This window comes from Nanorana parkeri, unplaced genomic scaffold (assembly GCF_000935625.1).
Source record: "Nanorana parkeri isolate BGI_ZX_2015 unplaced genomic scaffold, ASM93562v1 scaffold16, whole genome shotgun sequence".
NCBI classification, from domain to species: Eukaryota; Metazoa; Chordata; class Amphibia; order Anura; family Dicroglossidae; genus Nanorana; species Nanorana parkeri.
This window is the reverse complement of record NW_017306284.1, coordinates 3,425,718-3,444,854: the sequence shown is the minus strand read 5'-3', so window position 1 is coordinate 3,444,854 and position 19,137 is coordinate 3,425,718. Positions and strand designations below refer to the sequence as shown.

The window sequence follows — 19,137 nt, the reverse complement described above, 5'->3', positions numbered from 1 at the left end:
TAACATTTTTGTTTTCAAGAATACATAACTCAATTAAATGGGGAGTCTTTTATATCTGCATAATCTTACACTGTAAAATAAACATAAACTTGCATAGGGTATAGGTGCCCAAAGTTTGGCCCACTGGCTATCCAGAGTGGAAACGGTGCTGAAACACTCTCTGAGTTCAAACCCCAGCACTACAATAAAGACTCTAATGTCAGGCAAAGTGATCTCTGCCTGACATTGCAAAGTCTTTGCCTCATTGGGGAGAAAGAGAAAGTGGCCATGGAACATGCGATCAGGTAAATAACTGCTGGGGTGGTAATTAACACTGCCAATGACTGCCCATGGGGCAATAGGGGGATTTAAATAACACTGCCACTGACCATCAATGTGTGAGTGGGGGGTTAATAGTACTACCACTGACATCAATGCTGGGGGTTATTATTGCAGCCACTGATACCAGTGATGGGGGTTGTTACTGTGACCACTTACACCAGTGCTGGAGGTTATTACTAGGGATGCACCGATACCGGTATTTTGGTACCGAGTACGAGTATCGATAATTTTTTTTCGGTACTCGCCGATACCAATTACCGAGTAACAGAAGTCCCATTCAGGAAGCCAGGTGGAGTGTAATGACTCACCACCTGGCTTCCTGATTAGCCGGGAAGCCGGGGAGCGTGTAAAGAGTCGCCACCCGGCTTCCCGATTAACAAAAAAGTCCCCTCTTACCTTAGTATGTGCAGCCTGTCATCCCCCGGGGCCTCTCCAGCGAGAACGCGGCCTTCGTCCAGTACCCAGCCGGAGCCGTCTGATCAGGAAGCCGGGCGCGTGTAATGACGCGACACCCTGCTTTCTGATTGGCCGGGAGGCCAGCTCTTGTCATGAGATGACGAGGGAGCATGAAGCCAGCTTCCCGGCCAATCAGAAAGCAGGGCGTCGCGTCATTAGTCGGCGCCCGGCTTCCTGATTGGACGGCTCGGGCTGGGTACCGGACGAAGGCCGCATTCTCGCTGGAGAGGCCCCGGGGGATGACAGGATACACATACTAAGGTAAGGTAACCTTACCTCACGAGGCCAGTTTCCGGTCAATCGCGAAACCGGGCAGCATGTAATGACGCGCTGCCCGGCTTCCTGATACCGGAAGTACTCGTGCTAGGCATCGGAGCATTTGGGCGAGTACGAGTACTTGCCCAAATACTCGGAATCGGCACCGATATCTACTAGTATCGGTATCGGCGCATCCCTAGTTATTACTGCAGTCACTGACTCCAATGTGCAGATTATATTTGTGGCCATTGACGCTAATGCTGGGAGTTATTAATTCACTCGTTGGCACCAATGTTGGTGGTTTTTACTGCATCCACTGACAGTAACAATGGGGGGTATTATTGCAGCCATTGACACCAGTGCAGAGGGGTTATCATTGTGCCAATTAACACCAATTCTGAGGACTATTATTGCATCCACTGACACCAAAGCTGGATGTTATTACTGTGTAATTGACACAAATGCTGGGAGTAATGATTGCAGTCACTGACACCAATACTGGAGGTTGTTATTATGGCCACTGACACCATTGCCACTCATTATAACAGCATTTAATGCATCAGACTCTATGAGATTTGCCCTGAAATCTCAGCAGAATGACTGGAGCATAGAGACCCACCAGAGGGAGAATACAGTATGAAAATAACAACATGAGAAAAGCTATTGTCTGGAAAACTGTACAGTATAAATCCAAAAAGCGTGCACACCGCAAACACACTTGAGGGACCTATCTATAAACCTCAACATTCCAGTCTTGCAATTGTCTTCAGCTTAGACTCTTTCACAAAAATCAAAGCTATCTGCTTCCCTGGCATTTCATTGCTTTTTATTAGGATATTCAAATTCACTCTCCTAAACGAGCTGGCCTATTTATAAGACCCTGTCACATAAGTAAAATGCCTGAGCAAAGCATGTACCTGCAAATAAGAGACTGAATATTTACCTCTCCGGCTGCCAATAACACTGAGCGCCACTCTAAGCCTGAGGAATGGTCGTCCTAATCTTACTGGGAAACCACTTCTTCCAGGAAGGTAAATCAGTTTGGTCTCCTGCAGGGTTCGCTGTTTCCTCCCTGACCTCCAAGTCATCACTGTCTCCTGCTGTAAGATTTACAGGTACGTGCTTTACTTAGACATTTTACTTATGTGTCAGGTTCTCTTTAAACTTTACCCTATGTTCAAAACCAAAATGCATTTTTTTTTCTCCAGCCTTGGTGACACATTATCCATAATTCTCTGTTATTTACTCAATAATTTTTCATGCAGAAAAGATGAAGAAAGCTTTTGCCAAGGCCGGTGTTTGTATTAAATGCGTAAGCACTTGAGTTCTTTTTTTATGCTATATTCCTCATCTACAAGTTATAAAGTGATTTCAGGCAACAAGTAACAGCAATTGGTGAGCTATTAATGATATCCACCAAGCACTGTAATTGTGCTAAAAACAGCAAGAACTCACTTAAATTGTTTTTAAATCTGAAATACATTGCCTGGCCAAAAAAAAAAAAAAGTCATACACTATTTAATTGGACGCCTTTAGCTTTGATTACAGCACACATTCGTTATGGCATCATTTTGATAAGCTTATGCAATGTCTCAACATTTATTTCCATACAGATGCATGAATGAGATGCATTCATTTTTCACCGAGATCTTGTAGTGATGATGGGAGAGTCGGACCACTGCGTCTTTTTCACTACATGCCAAAGATTCTCAATGGGGTTAAGGTCTGGACTTTGTAGTGACCAATTCATGTGTGAAAATGATGTCTCATGCTCTCTGAACCAATATTTCACAATTTGAGCCTGATGAATACAGGCATTGTCATCTTGGAATATGTCCGTGCCATCAGGGAAGGAAAATACCATTGATGGAAAAACCTGGTCATTCAGTACATTCAGGTAGGCAGCTGACCTCATTTTGGGGGGCATAACGTTGCTGATCCTAGACTAATAATCTAATGGAAGGCTATTTGCTTAGCTAAATCCAGGTGGTGACTTTTTTCTGGCCAGGCAGTGTATTTTTTAAATTGTGTATGCAGTGGTGAGGCATTAGAACCCCTGTCAGATTTTTATGAGTGACTGCACTCCAATTAGGGTGATTACCTCTCTATACTTGTCCTTGTGACCATGGTTACCAGAACTAAAAGCAAGAGAGAAAACAAAAATGGACTTCAAATGGGGACTTTTATTCAAGGGACAGCAGCACTCCGACAGGGAATTTCCCTCACCTTTCCTCTCACTTCCCGTTGCATCAACAGGACAGGAAATTACAGGAAATCAATAAGATAGATATAGAAAAATATACCGTATTTGCCGACATATAGGGCGACTGGGCGTATAAGAGCGACCCCCTAATTTTTCTGTTGGAACATAGGTTTTGGGCTATACTCGTCGTATAAGACGAGTATAGCCCAAAATAGTGTTTAAATACACCCGCTAACCTCCTTGGCGGTATTCCCGAGTGTGGGCCTGGGTTAATTTTCAGTACCATAAGCGGTAACCCCGAGCCACACTCGGGATTACAGCGTAGCATCTCTTACCTTGTCCACGATCCCCACTGTGTCCTCCATCTTCCGGGTTCCGTCCCTTGCGAGCATCCGCGTCGCAGGAGGGCGGAACCGGCGGGAATTTTAAAAGTTAAAAAAAAAAGGCTAGAACAAAAAAGGAAAAAAATAATAATAATCAGACCACCAAGGAGGCTAATTTGTCAGCCCGCTGGATGTGCGGTAATAATGTATGTACAGTAGCGATGTACACAACCTCTGCCAATCCGAGTAGGCTTTGTATTCATTAATAGAATACATCGCTCGCCGTGATTGGCTGACAAATTGTATACCCGGCGTATACGACGACCCCTGATTTTCGGGGGATGTCTTTAAGTATAAAAAGTTGTCTTATACACCGGCAAATATGGTAGATAGATAACAAAAATAGAAAACCCGACAGGGGATTAACCCATTCCCTACGATATTCTATTTTTGGCTTTAGATATATTTTAATCTGCAGCACCCAGAAATCACATGGTCACTGGGAGTGGACACCAGTTCCATTTTCATGGAAGGTTGAATCTGATTGGTGGCTGCGAGAAACCTCTTGGTACTGGCAAATATTTTTACATCAGGCTTTTAGCCCCGATTCACACATGTGCAATTTGAAGTGCGTTTTCAGAAGCGTGACAATGCTTGATACAAGGTTTCTATTTTGTTCTATGTGGCCCATTCACATCTGAGTGATGTGCTGTCACTAGTCAAAGGAGTAGAGGAGCATCTTTGGAAAGGAGAGTGTGTATTTGGCCCCTGTAAACTTTAATGGTAGCACCTAAAAAACTCACTAAAAACCACATGACATCATAACATGCATCTCCTAATAACCTACTTTCACCCAAAATGCATAAAAAAACCATGCCGAAAACTAACAAACAAGCCAATGATTAAGTGTGGACCTAGCCCAAGTATGTGAGAGACAGCAAGTGGCCTGGAGAATGTGTGTTTGGGAATTCCTCAAATCACAAGCAGGGGTTCTTAGATCGCCAGATGGCTGACAGCAGGAGTACAGTGAAGTGGAGCAGTACATCAATGCCTGGATGAAAAACTAAAGTATTAGGCAGGTAGGCTGTATCCTCACTTGTCCCGATGCCAATTCTTTTGATCTTTCCTAGTTCAAAAGCTAAGAATGTGGATGCCTGCATCCCCTGCCAGGTGCTATGGATCTTTCCGCTGACCTCTACATCACTACTGAGTCCAGTAAAGATGCAGTGTCCAGCAAAAACCATGCGGTGGGGGACCAGGCATGTGACACACCCAGAACTGTGTTGGATGTGAAGGGGCTGCTGCTCTCCTCACAAGAGAGTGAGGATCGGAGGAATGGAAGTTGGCACAAGTTTGTATATTATAAAGCTTCTTTAGCAGGTAGTGCTTTGCTACATATTTTTACCCAGAGACAAGATTCATTTTCAATTTTATCTGGAGTGTGCCTGTCATTGGCCTGGTGCTGCAGAAAGAAAATGTTACTAATTTTTATTATTGTAAGTTTTTGATATTACTTCACATACAGTATTTTCCCCATTTTCTGTTCCCTTTACTTTAAAAAAATTAGCACAACATACTCCCAAAGCTTGCTGCTTATCCACCATCTCTCCATCATAACAGAGCTTTAAATGTACATTCTGAAAAGTCTTTCCAAATAATGATATACCAGAGGCAGATTCTGGAAGCAAAAAATGGGACCATTACACAGCTGGAGCCATCTTTACTGTTCTTTACAATCATATTCTCTTCCAGAGAATGGAAAAAAAACTGCATTTTCCAACAAGCTTGTGTATAAATAGAAGATACTTGCAACCCTTTATATTTTCTTAACACACAGATGTGTCGGAATAGTTAATAGTGGCTCGGGGAGAAGGTCTTGTTCAAAATGGACAGGGGCTGAAGCTTTGGGTTAAAGCAGACTGATCTAACATCTCTGCAGTGAGCAGATACCATGCCTTCTGCAGTACTGCAGCAGTCACATCCATGCCCACGCTCTGGAGCTGAGTGGGCGGCTGGCTGAGTGGGAGGAGGTGGAACGGCTCTGGGAGAAATACATCAATATAAAGTGAGATTTAAATGGATCACAGGAGCTGCATTCCAGGGAGCATATATATATATATATATATATATACACACATACATACACTTCTTTCATTTCAGTTTATTGCCACTGCTCTGTGCTTGGAAGCTGACGGTTCCCAGACTGAACAGTGCACTGAACTGCGACAGTAAAGGAATTCTTTGCTGAAATAAATATACAGACTTCCAGTGTTGACCTCATTCTGAAAACGCTAGTAGCCTAACTGTCAGGCAACCGTCTGCAATACACACAAATCCAGAACAAGCATGCAGCAGGTGAAGTCAGATTAAAATATGATCTCCTGATCTGCATACTTGTGCAGCCAGAAAATTAGTACTTTTTAGGTGACAAGATCAATAATGATGGCCTACACATTTCTCATTACAGACTTCCTTTATTTTGTCCTGGAAGGTAAGGATACTTTATTTCAATAAAATGACCTTGTTGTTCAGACAAATAAGCTAAAACAGACAACAAACGGCAATGAGTCATACGTGGACCATAGGCAAGTTAATACTTACCTTTCCCTTTTTCCACACTCTCACAACTCTGGAACTTTCAATCCCCTGCACTTCTCTTAATGGTTCTTCCTTCTGACCTCCTTGTCATGTTTATATACTGTAATAGGTGGAGGAATCAGAGGGAGGAACCAGTTGGCGCTGCGGAAGACATAGGAAAGCAGCATTCCTGGATGTGTTTCCCTGCATAATTAGGAGGAAGAGCCTCTAATGAACTTAGCAAAGTGCAGGCAGAAGTAAAGGCAGTTATTCACTTGCTTAGTGTCTGGGTATGCCTGTTTCAATGTATTTGTATTATTAACAGGGTTGCTTTAATGAATGGGTGCAGTTCCTAGTAACCTTGCTGACGGCTTCCTTGACACAATAATCTGCTGTAATAGAAAAGCTGGATGTTATTTTAAAATGAAAGTACTAAATGCAGCCAGTTAACATTTTACCTGCTTTCCTTGCAGTTGGAATGCAGGTCATGCATGGTCGGTGTGAAAGTCCTTGAATTATTGTGCCTGTGGCCGCCTCTTCATCTACAAAATGATGACTGAAAGCACAGCCTAGACAGAGAAGACTATGAGTAGCAGAAAGCGCCTCCTTCACTTACTGCCTGACCAACACTAAGACGTGCAGAAAGCATCTTTCATTTCTTCTGGAAGCCATCTGGCCAGTAAGTGAAGCCGATGCTCAAAGTTTGACCCCAGTTGCATTCTATGGACCATGAGAGGGACATCACTAAGAATACTCTTACATACATCTATGCACTGTTTGTTCTTGGACAATAATGAATGGGGCCAGGCTACAAATTGCTCTCGCACAGGGGCCCTTTGCTCACTAGGACTGCCATTGCATAGAACTGGGGCTTTCTTTCCTGTCTTTCCTCATTCAGACCTGATAATTTATGACATGTTGAAGAGGAGTTGTCTCACAAGTCGTAAAGCTGAAGTGTGGGCTTACACTTTAAGGTATTAGCTAGGTACAAATAAGTGAATTCTAATGATGTTTGTCCCACTGGTGGCTGCTGCTTCTTTCTTGAAAAGTTTTAGTGACATGCAGCCTCTGCCAATGTTGTCACCACTAATGTTCCAGCAGTAAAAATGACAGTTAAGGCTGAAGCACAGTGATTACAGCTTATTGCTCACTCTGCAGCTCCTCCATTCATAAAAAGCCCTGCGGTATATACTTTGCAATAAAATACAAGGGGGGGAGTTTATCAAAACTGGAGCAGATAGAAGCTGGAGCAGCCTTGCACTGCAACCAACCAGCTTCTCTGTCTAATTTTCAAATCTCATCTGAGCAAACTGAAGAGAGATGTTGTCTGGTTGCCATTGGCAGTGGCTCCAGATTCTGTTTGCTCCAGTTGTGTCTGTAATTTGACAAAGGAAGGGTTTGATGTTCATAGGCACCTTGCCCAATCACCTTGTATACAAGACATTTTATGAATGGAAGAGCTGTGCTCCAGCCCCTACTGTCAGTTTCATGATCAGAACTTCAGCAGTGACATCACTGCTAGAGGCTTCATTTAACTACATTTTAAAAAAATAATAAAAGCAGCCACTAGTGCAGCACACATCGTTAGAGGTACCTTACTGGTACCTAGTCAATGCCCCAATGAAGTGTTAGACTAGACTTCAGCTTTAACCTGCTGTGAGCTCCAGCCCTGAGTGTCAGTTTCCCACCGGAACTTCAGTGGTGACATCATTGGAAGAGGCTGCATGTAACTAACATTTGCCAAAAAACAAGCGGCATCCACCAGAGAGGCACACATCATTAGAGGCACCTTATTGGACCGTAGCTAATGCGCTAATAAAGTGTTGGCCTACACTTCACCTTTAAAGGAAATCTTTCCCGGGTAAAACATGGAAACAGCCATTGCTGGTTTCTCCTTCTCCAAATCCTAGTTTCCTTTGTCCGCTTTAGATGCAATGTTTAGTGAATCCTGCCTTCAGCGGTTGTGCGCTAATCATCTTGCATTGATTTCATTGAAGCCGTTTGCTGAAAAAAATCTGCCCAGTTTAAACAGATTCCTAATTCATATTAATGTGCCAATTTTCCTTATAAAAAATACAAGAAGTGTTGCATGAAGGTCAATGCTCCTCACCCTTGAAGTGCAGAACCAAGCAGCTATGTTCCAAGACTCAGCCAGCACCAAACATTCACATTGATTATAGCTATTTGTCTTTGCAAAAACTTCACCAAGATGGGCCATCTGTTCTTTTCAAAGCACAAACTAAGATTCTTTTCATCAGATCACTACCACTTCTGTCAATAACAAGCCATCAAGCACTAAACAGCATAAACACTATTTCAATATTAGCACTCGTTCCCCGTGTTCGGGAACATAACCGGGAACACAGCGTTCCTTCCCATTATACATGGATCGAGAACTGTTTTAGGTAAACACTGTAGCCTAAATGTTTATGTATCACAGCATGTGCTTATTTAGAAGTCCCATAGGGATATGCAGTAAGTCAAAACATATGGCACACTTAAAGATATCTGTCATCAAATCACAAGGGAGGAAGACATTTTCTATACTGTTAAACCTTCTACATTTTTAAAGGGGTTGTGACAGACCAAATGGACGATTGAAACTCGTAATTTTACCTGAAGATGAATAATAGTAGAACGACAGGAGCAAATAAGAAGTAAATGTTCACCAATGTCTGGTGGGGGAGGTATTGATCATCATGGATTTTCCGGGTCAGTTGCAGGCTGGTGTAGAGCTCCCTTTATCCATCTCCATAGGGACAATAAAAGTCAAAAGGTGTTTAAGGTATTTTAAATGCTCATGAAATCAATGGATGCTACTCCTTGACGTTTAAAGGTTTTAGCTGCAGAATCAGCTGGTCCCCTGAGCACTGGCCCTGATATCTTGTTATAGGGCGGCTCCTTTCCCTTGCAGGGTCCTATGGAGCCACCATTGTGTGTGCTATTGAGCTGTGTGTCTCCACAAACACAAAGGAGAGAAGAGTCCATAAACCCATCGCACTCCTGACCGCTAGTTCCATAAGAATCGGTTGGGTGCTGCTTTAGTCAACGGATGGCAACCGTTATGTACATAGATAGAAATAGGGACACCAGCACTTCAAATGCAGATCAAATTCACTAGCACCAGTGTGATATGCTGCATCTACGTCAATAAATAGACGAATTTGAAATGCATTTGGAGTGCCAGTGTCCCTATTTCTATCCACAAACACAAAGGCACAATAAGGCAAGCCACTCCCTCCTCTTCCCTAAGCTAGTAGGTGGTAGACTGCTGGAGACTTTGCTGTCCCTTGTGATCTTGTACTGGGCAGGGAGTTTAGGGAAGCCAGGCTGAGAGAGTCAGAGCAGTTATAAGAAACATGATGAATGAAAGTGCTAAGGCAACATTTTAAAGAAATACTTTGCTGGGCAATGTATATTTGTTTAATTTGGATCCACTATTGAAAAAACTTTGAGATTTTAATAGATGCAAACATTCAGGTTTGTACACTGATCATTTTCCCAATGCCTTGGCACTGATCATGTGATCTGCACTGGAGGGGCAAAGAATTCCAAAGATTTCAGGAAAAGTAATTTCTGATGGCTCTCTGTTACGGGGGGAGGGTAATCTATACATTCTCACGCTTACGAGGATGGTATAGATCTGCTCTAATGCTACCAAGTGAAATGACCTTGAAAAACCCTTGGGGACAGCCCTCATTACTGTGACCCAGTGACCATATCCTATGTGTCCCTCACATCCCACAAACCTACGATGCCGAGATATTGTTCTTCTTTTCTGAAGGTCTCCTCACATAAGAATAATGAACAATCCCCTCATCAGCTGCTTGTTAAGCTCGCTGTAGGAATTAAAAACTTTGCGAATGTTAGAGTCGGAAAATGTGAAGCTCAGTGATGTGTAACAAAAATGAAAACAAAATAAGGAGGTTATGACATTTTCTGCTTCCTTCAGGATATTAACTCTGAAGGAAGTGACATGTAGACAAATTATCACCCATTTATTCCGCTGTCTCCAATCAGTCCTGGTGAGTCAGTCAATCAGCGTGCTCTTTGAGAGCAGTGGGAGGCCGCTTATTTTGCCAACACAGTGTTCTTGTCCTCATGAATGCCTTCATTAACTGAAAATGTGGCATCCTAGGACATCGGCCAATAAGATCTCCTTAAGTCCACCATCCTCCTCATATTCTACTGAATATAGCTGTATTTAAAGGAAGACTGTTATGACAGGAATAGAGCTGCAGCTAACGATTATTTTCAAAATCGATTAGTTAGCCGATTATTAAGTCCGATTAATCGGTTAATCAGATAAAAAATAAAATATTTTTTTTTGCCCTAGACAGGAACATGGATATTGTCATTGCTGACCTATCCTGGTAATACTAGTTGCCTGGCTGTCATGCTGGCCACCTTACTTCAATATTTTAAAGCAGAACTCCATCCAAAAACAACAAGTTGAAAATGAATAGCCAAATAAAATATAACGTAACAAAACAATCTGTTTCTGCAATATTCACTTTCAGGGCCGGTTCACACCATAAACAGTGCGTTCCAGAGCGGTCAACCTCTGGGACGCATTGGCCGGCTTCCTGCATTCAGGGGCAGGAGGGGTTGTGGCAGTGCATTGAAGTCAATGGCACCGCAGCCACGCCCCCTGTCCGCAGTGCGATCGCCCGCACCAGAGCACGTGGCACATCAGTGCCTGAATTCCAGTCCAGTGCGATCTGCTGCTTGCAACATTTTTGCAGATCGCACTGGACCGGAGCTCAGGCACTGATGTGCCACACATTCTGGTGCGGGTGATCACACTGCGGGCGGGGGGTGTATCTGCGGTGCCATTGACTTTAATGCACTTTCACGCCTCCTCCCGACCCTGAACGCAGGAAGCCAGCCGGAATGCCATACAGTTCCAGAGGCTGACCGCTCTGGAACGCACTGTTTATGGTGTGAACCAGCCCTCAGTCCAGGGATTTCCCTTTTTTCTGCCACAAGGTGTCCTCATTCTGATAGCCAGCATCATTCAACCCAGGTCATCTCACTCAGCCTTTGACTGGACAGTGAGAGAAGAAGCAGCAGCACAGTAATGAGCTCATCTCTCTGTCACTCTGTTTTTTCTTCCTATCAGCATGGTTCCTATCAGCACATGAACCGATTGAGCCCTTGTATCACACCTTTACACAAGTGGCCTCTGTAAAAGGCTGATACCAAGTCAAATTCAGGTTCTTACACTGCTTGCATAATTAAAGAGTTGTGTTTTTTGTTTATCAGCCTAGAGTTCAGCCTTAAGTAACAGACCAGAACAATTCAGAGAATAGTCTTTGGTCTGCATACTTGTTCTGGGTTAATGAATCAAGAAATATTGAAGCCAGTGGGTCAGCATAACATTCAGGCAGCTAGTCTAGGTCAGCAATCGCAGCCTTTATATGCAAGTCAACTAACTTGTACACAGCCTATAAGTTGCGCCATTCTGATTTTCACAATGGCTTGGTATCGTCACCTGGCTGCTCACTAGGTAAATACTAAAATGATTGCCATGGCTGGCCCTAGATCTGTGCGTGTGAATAAGCAGGCCAATTAGTTTCCAGGCTCCAGGCACATCCCTCTGATCTATTGCTGCCTCACCCATACATTGGGTCATTACAGGTTGGACTACAGAGAATCATGTGAAAGGAAGCCCATCCTATGAGCAGTGTGCCCCAGACACAATTCCACCCTTGAACAGTGTGTCCCACCCACAAATCCAGCCTTGATCAATAGATTGTATTTAACATAAAAAATAAAGCCCGCATGTTCAAAATGATTGAACACAACCACAGTACAAATCATGTAATGAGAGGTCTTTGCACATACCTAAAGATGGACAATGGACTAAGAAGAGGCAGTTCCAGAGGACTTTTGTCAGTACCTTCCTTCTATACTCTACGATGTACTGAAATTAACCCGTAAAACACCAAGCCACTGAGCAAGTGTGCTAAGTTTTTTGCCAAAATTGAATTTACCTTCACAGCCACATACGCAACGCCCAAACTGTGTAAACAGCAGGAGTACCTTACACTAGGATATCATATGCTCAGACAGTGTTACAGCCTAAAGTGTGACTCCAGCCAAAACTTTTAAGTAGTTTTGGATACAGTAGAGATTGGTTAAAAACTGGGAAATTAAAAAAAATTATGGTAAGAATGACATACACTCATACAGACACTGAAGCTGTCACACGCTGGCTCTATTGATTGAGAATTGAGCAATTACATACCGCTGATCGCTGAGTTCCTGATCTTCTCCCTGCCGAGAGCAGTGAATGTCAGTCATTTCTCCATGCAAGCAATCCCCCCCCTCTCTATTCCTCCAGCACTGACTGGATGGATGGATGGGGAAGAAGGCAGGCACAGCTGGCTCTGCCTCCAGAGAGGCAATGGCAGCTGTCAATCAGGTGGCAGAGTGGATCCTGACAATGTTGTCTGGATTCTTCCCGGCCATAGCGCGGCTCTGCATATAGCAGGTAATGGCCTGCTATATGCTGAGTTTTGGGTCACAGGAGGATATTTACTATGTCCTCTTGTGACCCAAGATTCAGTATATAGAGGGCTATTGCTAAAAAGAGAACTATGGCCAAAAAAGGTTGGGACATAGTTATCTTTTAAACAGGTTTTTAATGTTGTCTATGTTCTACCTCTAATAGTGGTCACTGGACTCAGTGCCCTCAGTGGATGATTTTCCCTCAAGTCCTGTTCCAGTGATAGCTGTAAAATTTTAGATTCCCTGTCACTCCCTGTCCTAGTGACACAGGACAATTAGTGAGGTTCGAGCTTCACAACAAGGACATCGTCAATGATAACAAGAGGACTGAGGTTCTAACCCTTTCCCACTCTATCCAAAACTAGAAAAATATTTGGGCTGGATTTGACTTGAAGACTGTTTTAGCACTTCTTTTAGTGATAGCGTATGTATCAGCAGGTCTATAGATGTCTTAGATGGAGCAGCAGGTCTATAATACACAAACTATGTCTAGCTTTAGGCCAGCTCTTCAGAAGCCCACTATTCATCTATCTTTAATTTATAGCAGTCTGAAATCATCTATTGTAGTTATCTGTAACCGCTTGTAATAAACTACAGGACATTAGAGGATCACTGGTCAATAACCTGATTTAAATGTACATCTCGCATTACAAATTAGCAGACAAATATTACATTTGCTTAATGAGGTATGGCACTTTAGCAGCCTTGCTCACTGTGGGAGAAAAAATTATTTGAAGAGCTGAAAGCTTCTATTGAATCAGCACAAAAATCTCCATTTCCCGAACGGGTAAATTGGTTCATTTAAGACCATCCCGTGAGCAATGCAGATAGCCGAACAACCGCTACATGTTCCACCATTCCTGGATTATTGTTTACGGGGGTAAACAAAATATTAAAGAGCAATCCCAGTCAACAACGAAATGTCATCACTGAGCTTCTAATACTATCTGGCAAACAGAACGATTGTGCTAAAATTAGAAACTCTACTCAGCTGCCCTTTTGACACAGATTTTCTGTAATCTGTGCCAGCCGGAATCCAGACAGCATCTCACAGAGTCACTGGGAGTGTACTGTGGCATGTCTTCTATTACTATATCACCATTCACATTTATACTTTCAAAGCAAATCTGATTTTGACTGGTAGCTTTAAGATACTCCTTAGTGTAAACTATTTTTTACATGAGGATTTCTCTACCTGGAGAGAAAGAACCCACATTGGGCATTTATGTGAATGTATCTTCTTTTTTTCTTTGCAAATATTTACAGAAACCTCTTGCAAATATGAATTAGTTATCCTATAAACAAAACAACAAGAGAATCTTTTGAGAATTTGTATCCAGCACATGCAACATTAATTGTTAGAAAAAAATAATATACATAGTAATATACTGTAAATATTCAGCATCATTTTATTAAAAATACAGGTTTAAAAATAAGACTAATTTGAGACAGAATTCCGCAAAATGCGTAATTAAGTATATACAATTGTTGTGATCATATAATGATGAAAGGATGGCTGTTCTTATATAAAAATATAATACCTGTATTATTATTAAAATTATATATTTCTGTATATATATATTGCATTGTTTTAGAACAATTACCATTGCATGTGCTGGATACATACTCCCAAAACTTCTCTTCTTGTTCTTTTAGCCACTAAGGCCCCATTCACACACGAATCTGGCGGGAACGTACAGCTCCGTGCTGCATGCTGGGCCGTACCAGACAGCTGCCGGGAAGGACAGGTGCTGCGTGTGATTAGAACGCAGCCCCCGTCCTTCTCTATGGGGCTACGCGGCCGTACGCCCCACTACGCTCACCTCAATTGCAGGTCCGTAGGGGTGCGGGTGATCGTATTTATACGCCGCCGGAATGGATCTTGTATGCGTCCCGGCCAGAAAACCCGCACCCCTACGGACCTGCAATTGAGGTGAGCGTAGGGGGGCGGGATTTGTTAGAAGACGCTAGCAGGTGCCGGCCAATAGGAAACAGTTGGGCTGAGCTAGCTGTCACTGCAAGCTCTGCCCCAAATGTGTTTTTTTATTATTTTTTCTTTTTTTTTTTATCTTTCTTTTTAAATTTTACTATTTATTTACATTTTTTTTTTAAATTCAAACTTTTTTTTTTTTACCATTTTCATTGATTTTCGATTCTGCTTGGTACCATGGAGGTACCAAGGTAGTGAAGAAAAGGTCACTGCATACTGCAGGCAAGGGGGATGTAAATAGGCCCAGATTACTTTGCTCTGTATGGACAAAAATCAATGGACTGTTTATCAGAATATTGAATATTGCCATTATCAATGATCAGATAGAAGGGTTTTGTGTTGCATTCATGTTTTTATAAACATTCAAAGAATTATGGGCTGTCACGTCCTTTACATGATCAATCAAAGTGCACTATAGCCTCAAGGTAACGACCACCAGTCACTGTGATTGTATGTATTGACGTGTGAAATGAATCCATATATTGTATAGCTGTAATGAACTCTGAGATAAGAAGCGGCTGAGACAGATAAAACTTTTCATCAAGCGAAACAACATGCAAACCCATTACATTCAGTGAAATGGCACAAAATGCCCAAGACTGTTGCTAAAAATATCATTTCAACTAGTGGAGCAAATTCGGTGTCATACCACCCATGTAAATGGGAACTGGAGTGAGGGAGGAGTTTTACTAGGCCTCAAGGATGGAGGAGGCCTGTGCTGTTGTCAGAGGAGGAGAAACAGGAAAGATGGTGGCTACTGGAGGTTCCTGGAACCTAGAGGACCTCAGGAGCAAGTCTGGTGTCATTCCTCAGGAGAATTTGTGTTCATTCCTGCTCATCTGTTACTCAAATTACTATTCACTGTACTACAAATGGATCTATACTGAGATGCTAAAAAAGGTCTGGTGAGTCTGGAGTCTATGTCTGTACTACCCTGGATGTTTAGAATCCCAATACCCTCTCTCCCCAGTGTGAAGATGTTAATAAAAGTTATTCAGCATTGCATAACTGGAGAGGATACCAGCTTTGTGGGCACTAGAAGAGGGTAGCTGAAGACCAAATCCCCTAGACAACTAGTGATGACCCGGGTTATTCCAGCGGCTCCTTCGGGGGTGAGCACTACACAAAATAAAAATAAATATTTTGGCCGTTTTTCAATTGTATCCCAAGGCATGTTGTGCCATATTATATGTCAATAACAATACATACATCTGCCTGATTTGGTCCAATAAATATATGGTGGTAGATAAATACAATTTGATAATAAAATATAAAAGATAATATAATAAATAACAAGAAGGTATACAATGAAAATCCTGCAACTTGAAATAAAAACAATTTTCCATACTAAACATCTATATAGGGTACAAAAAAAGTACATAAGTAACACAAGCATCTGCTTGATTACCTCCACTATGTTACAAACAAACATTTATGAGGCGCATAATCCAATGGGGCAGTGCAAAGGCCCATAGTGATGTGCAAAGTGCAGTAAACTAGAACAGCCAATCAGATTTAATCTCTGAATGCAAGCAACTGCAAATATTAAAAGTTGATTTGTGATTGGTTTCTGTGGGTTGTTGTAGACCATTGTCCTTTTAGGTACTTCTTTGGCTAGAAAGAAAACAGCAAAAAGATCTAACACAATTTTTCATTTTTCACAAAGCAACCTGCTATATACAATGCCACAACATAAAACATAGGTAAGGCTTTATTCTATAACGAGTGCTAATTCTTAATTGTAGGGACACATAGCGGCCAATGAGAAGTCATATTATTCAGGCCTGACTTTAGAAAAATGAATTCTGATTGGTTGCAATGAAATATTAGGTTTAGGGCCGGTGCACACCTATGCGACACCCCACCGCGTGGCAAGTACCTTTTTTCTGCGATACACGACACGCAGCTGTTTTAGCCGTGTGTTCAGAAGCACAGGCGGAATCGCGGCAGGAAACCGCCCAATCCGCCCCGGCGCGACTGGGGTGCTATTGGAAAATAATGGCACCCACAGCACAATCGGAGCACACCTATACGACTCCTGACCGTGCAGAAATCCGTGCGGAATCGTGCACGAGGCCAATGTGATGTTTATAGGATAGTATTGTAAGTATACAACTAAATATCCCTACAATGTTGTAGCTCTGACAATAGCCAATAATCATGCAGCATTTAGAACTTAAAGGAGAACTATGGGGTCAGGGCTTTTCCCCCTAGTTCTCCTTAGGGTAACGGGAGGACACAAACTAGCATCCTCCCGTTACCCTAAGTTCAGTATACCGCGGGCTACAGCGATACTGAGACTCCGCAGCCGGAGCGGATCCCGACATCGATGTCGAGATCCGCACAGCTGCGTGAGTGACAGCTGGCTCTGCCTATCTAGAGGCAGAGCCAGCTGTACCCGCCCCCTCCCCCGTCCGTTCTGCCAGTCAGCGCTGTGGATCGGAGCGGGGGGAATCCAGCCCCTCCACTGTCACGGCAGAGAGCCGTGACAGGATCGAGAGGTGAGCGAACGCCGGTATCGAGAGGTGAGCGAACACCTCATTGTCACAGGTCGGCTAGAACTATGAGGTGAGTGAAAAGCACTCACCTCATAGTTCTCCTTTTAAGGAAGCAGTGTTATGGCTTTTCTGTTTCTCTTCTTTTTGTAATGTGCAGAGCTGCACAATCCTACCCTAGGAAAAAGAATTCCGGAATCTTAAATAGCCCCACAGGTTTCTTGTTAGCACATGATCCAAGTGTGAAAAGGCTTTCGGCTCTTCTACTGATATCTATGGAATGGTTATAATAACTAAAACAAGGTCTACTTATTTATTAAGGGCCTTCTTCCCCTTTCTAAAAAAAGCAGTGGGAGTTGGGGAGGGGGTAGTTGATATACCATCCCCCGACTTCTGTCCATGGCACTAGGCGCGGGTAATGTTGCCATGTTTCCAGTGAGATCCCAAGGAGTGTTGAGTAGCCCAAATCTGGCAAAATAACAATACTGCACTGTGCTTTGGTATCATCTCCTGAGAATTGGGCTACTTGGCTTTCCGTAGGATCTCATAGGAAGGAGAGTGACATTACCTGCTGCAGAATGGAAGCCAGGGGTAAGGTAGGTATGTCAACTAACTTTTTTACTACACTGTTTTTTTCAATTTAGGGACATAGGAACCCACAATAAATAAGTGGATCTTACTTGGGGTACAAGGTCCACTTTACACTTATTGCATTCAAGGAGATGTAGACCAATATATAACAGAAGGATTAGAGTAAAATCAATGCTTAGCGTAAAGATTCTCTTTCTGTTTAAAAATACTGAAATCTTCTGACAAATATGAAGTGCGGGAACACAGAGATGTTCTCACAAAATTACAGAAGCTTTCACAATCTTATGCTCCACCTGAATGGCAGATGTTCTGAACAGGCAAAGCTTCAACTCTTTTGGGTTGTGTTGGAACCTCCAGGGCCCTGCATATCATACTTGTCAGCATCTTTTAGTATTTTTATTCTTTATATTTTATTCTTTGTATATTTATTTTATTTGTTTAGTTCTGGATAGCAAATGTGAAAAAGTTAGAAAATCTGCCAGGTTTTTATTGTGATCTATGTCTCTCTGTATTACTCCTGGTGACCATTATCAGCAGGACAACAATTGATAAGAACTTCAATACTTGTTATTTGTCACCAAGCCAGGCAGTGAGAGGACATCTTCCAAAAGGGATACCATTTCCGATGACAGGTGTCACTTTCGCGAGATTTTCTCTTATTTATTTTTTTTGTCTGACAAACATGACCATGAGCAGACAATTGTCCATCCAAAACTAAAAAAGAAAAATGCTTTGGCTACAAATACACTACCATGATAAAATGCAGAAATTAACTTATAAGAGAAAACTATTAAATCATTGTTTTGGTCCTGGGTATGGGCCAAAAGAATTGCATCTTATCAGCACGTATAAACTAGAAAACATTACTATGCTTACCTCTGGGCTAACAATGAAGAACATTGGACGAATGGGCAAACATTTTAAAGTGTATTTCCATCTTCACAGCCAAATCGGGATAACACCTATGATTATTACCTATTTATAGATTATGCCATTCACAAAGCATAATCTAAAAAAAACATTTATCAAATTCTTATTGCAGTTTAAACTGATTTTACTTGGGTTAGGGTAAGGGTTAAAATGTTAGGAGGGGGTTGTGAGGGGTTTAACCCTCTCTGTACTGTGCTGGCTTATTTCATCATGATTTTTAAAGTAGATTTGAACACTGCCTCTCCTAACAAAGGGTTAAAGCCATGGTTCTCAACTGGTGGGTCGTGACCCAAAAGTGGGTCGCGAATCCCCATGTTCAGTCCACTTTTCTAGGTGAGAGGCTGCCCCTAGCCTTCCCCTAACGCAGCACTGTCCGTTCTCACACCGAGCAGCCATTAAAAATATGCTGCCCAGCGTTGAGTGTCGACTTAAGGTAGGTTGGGCTGGGGGTATGGCCACGAGGGAGCTCCATCCATACGT

The 19,137-nt window shown here is 42.5% G+C and overlaps 1 protein-coding gene across 1 annotated transcript in view; it reads right to left on the bottom strand.

Annotated features, from left to right (window-relative positions):
* Positions 1–19,137, bottom strand: part of RIMS2 (regulating synaptic membrane exocytosis 2) — a 532,133-nt gene that overhangs the window by 268,965 nt on the left and 244,031 nt on the right. The window lies entirely within an intron of this gene.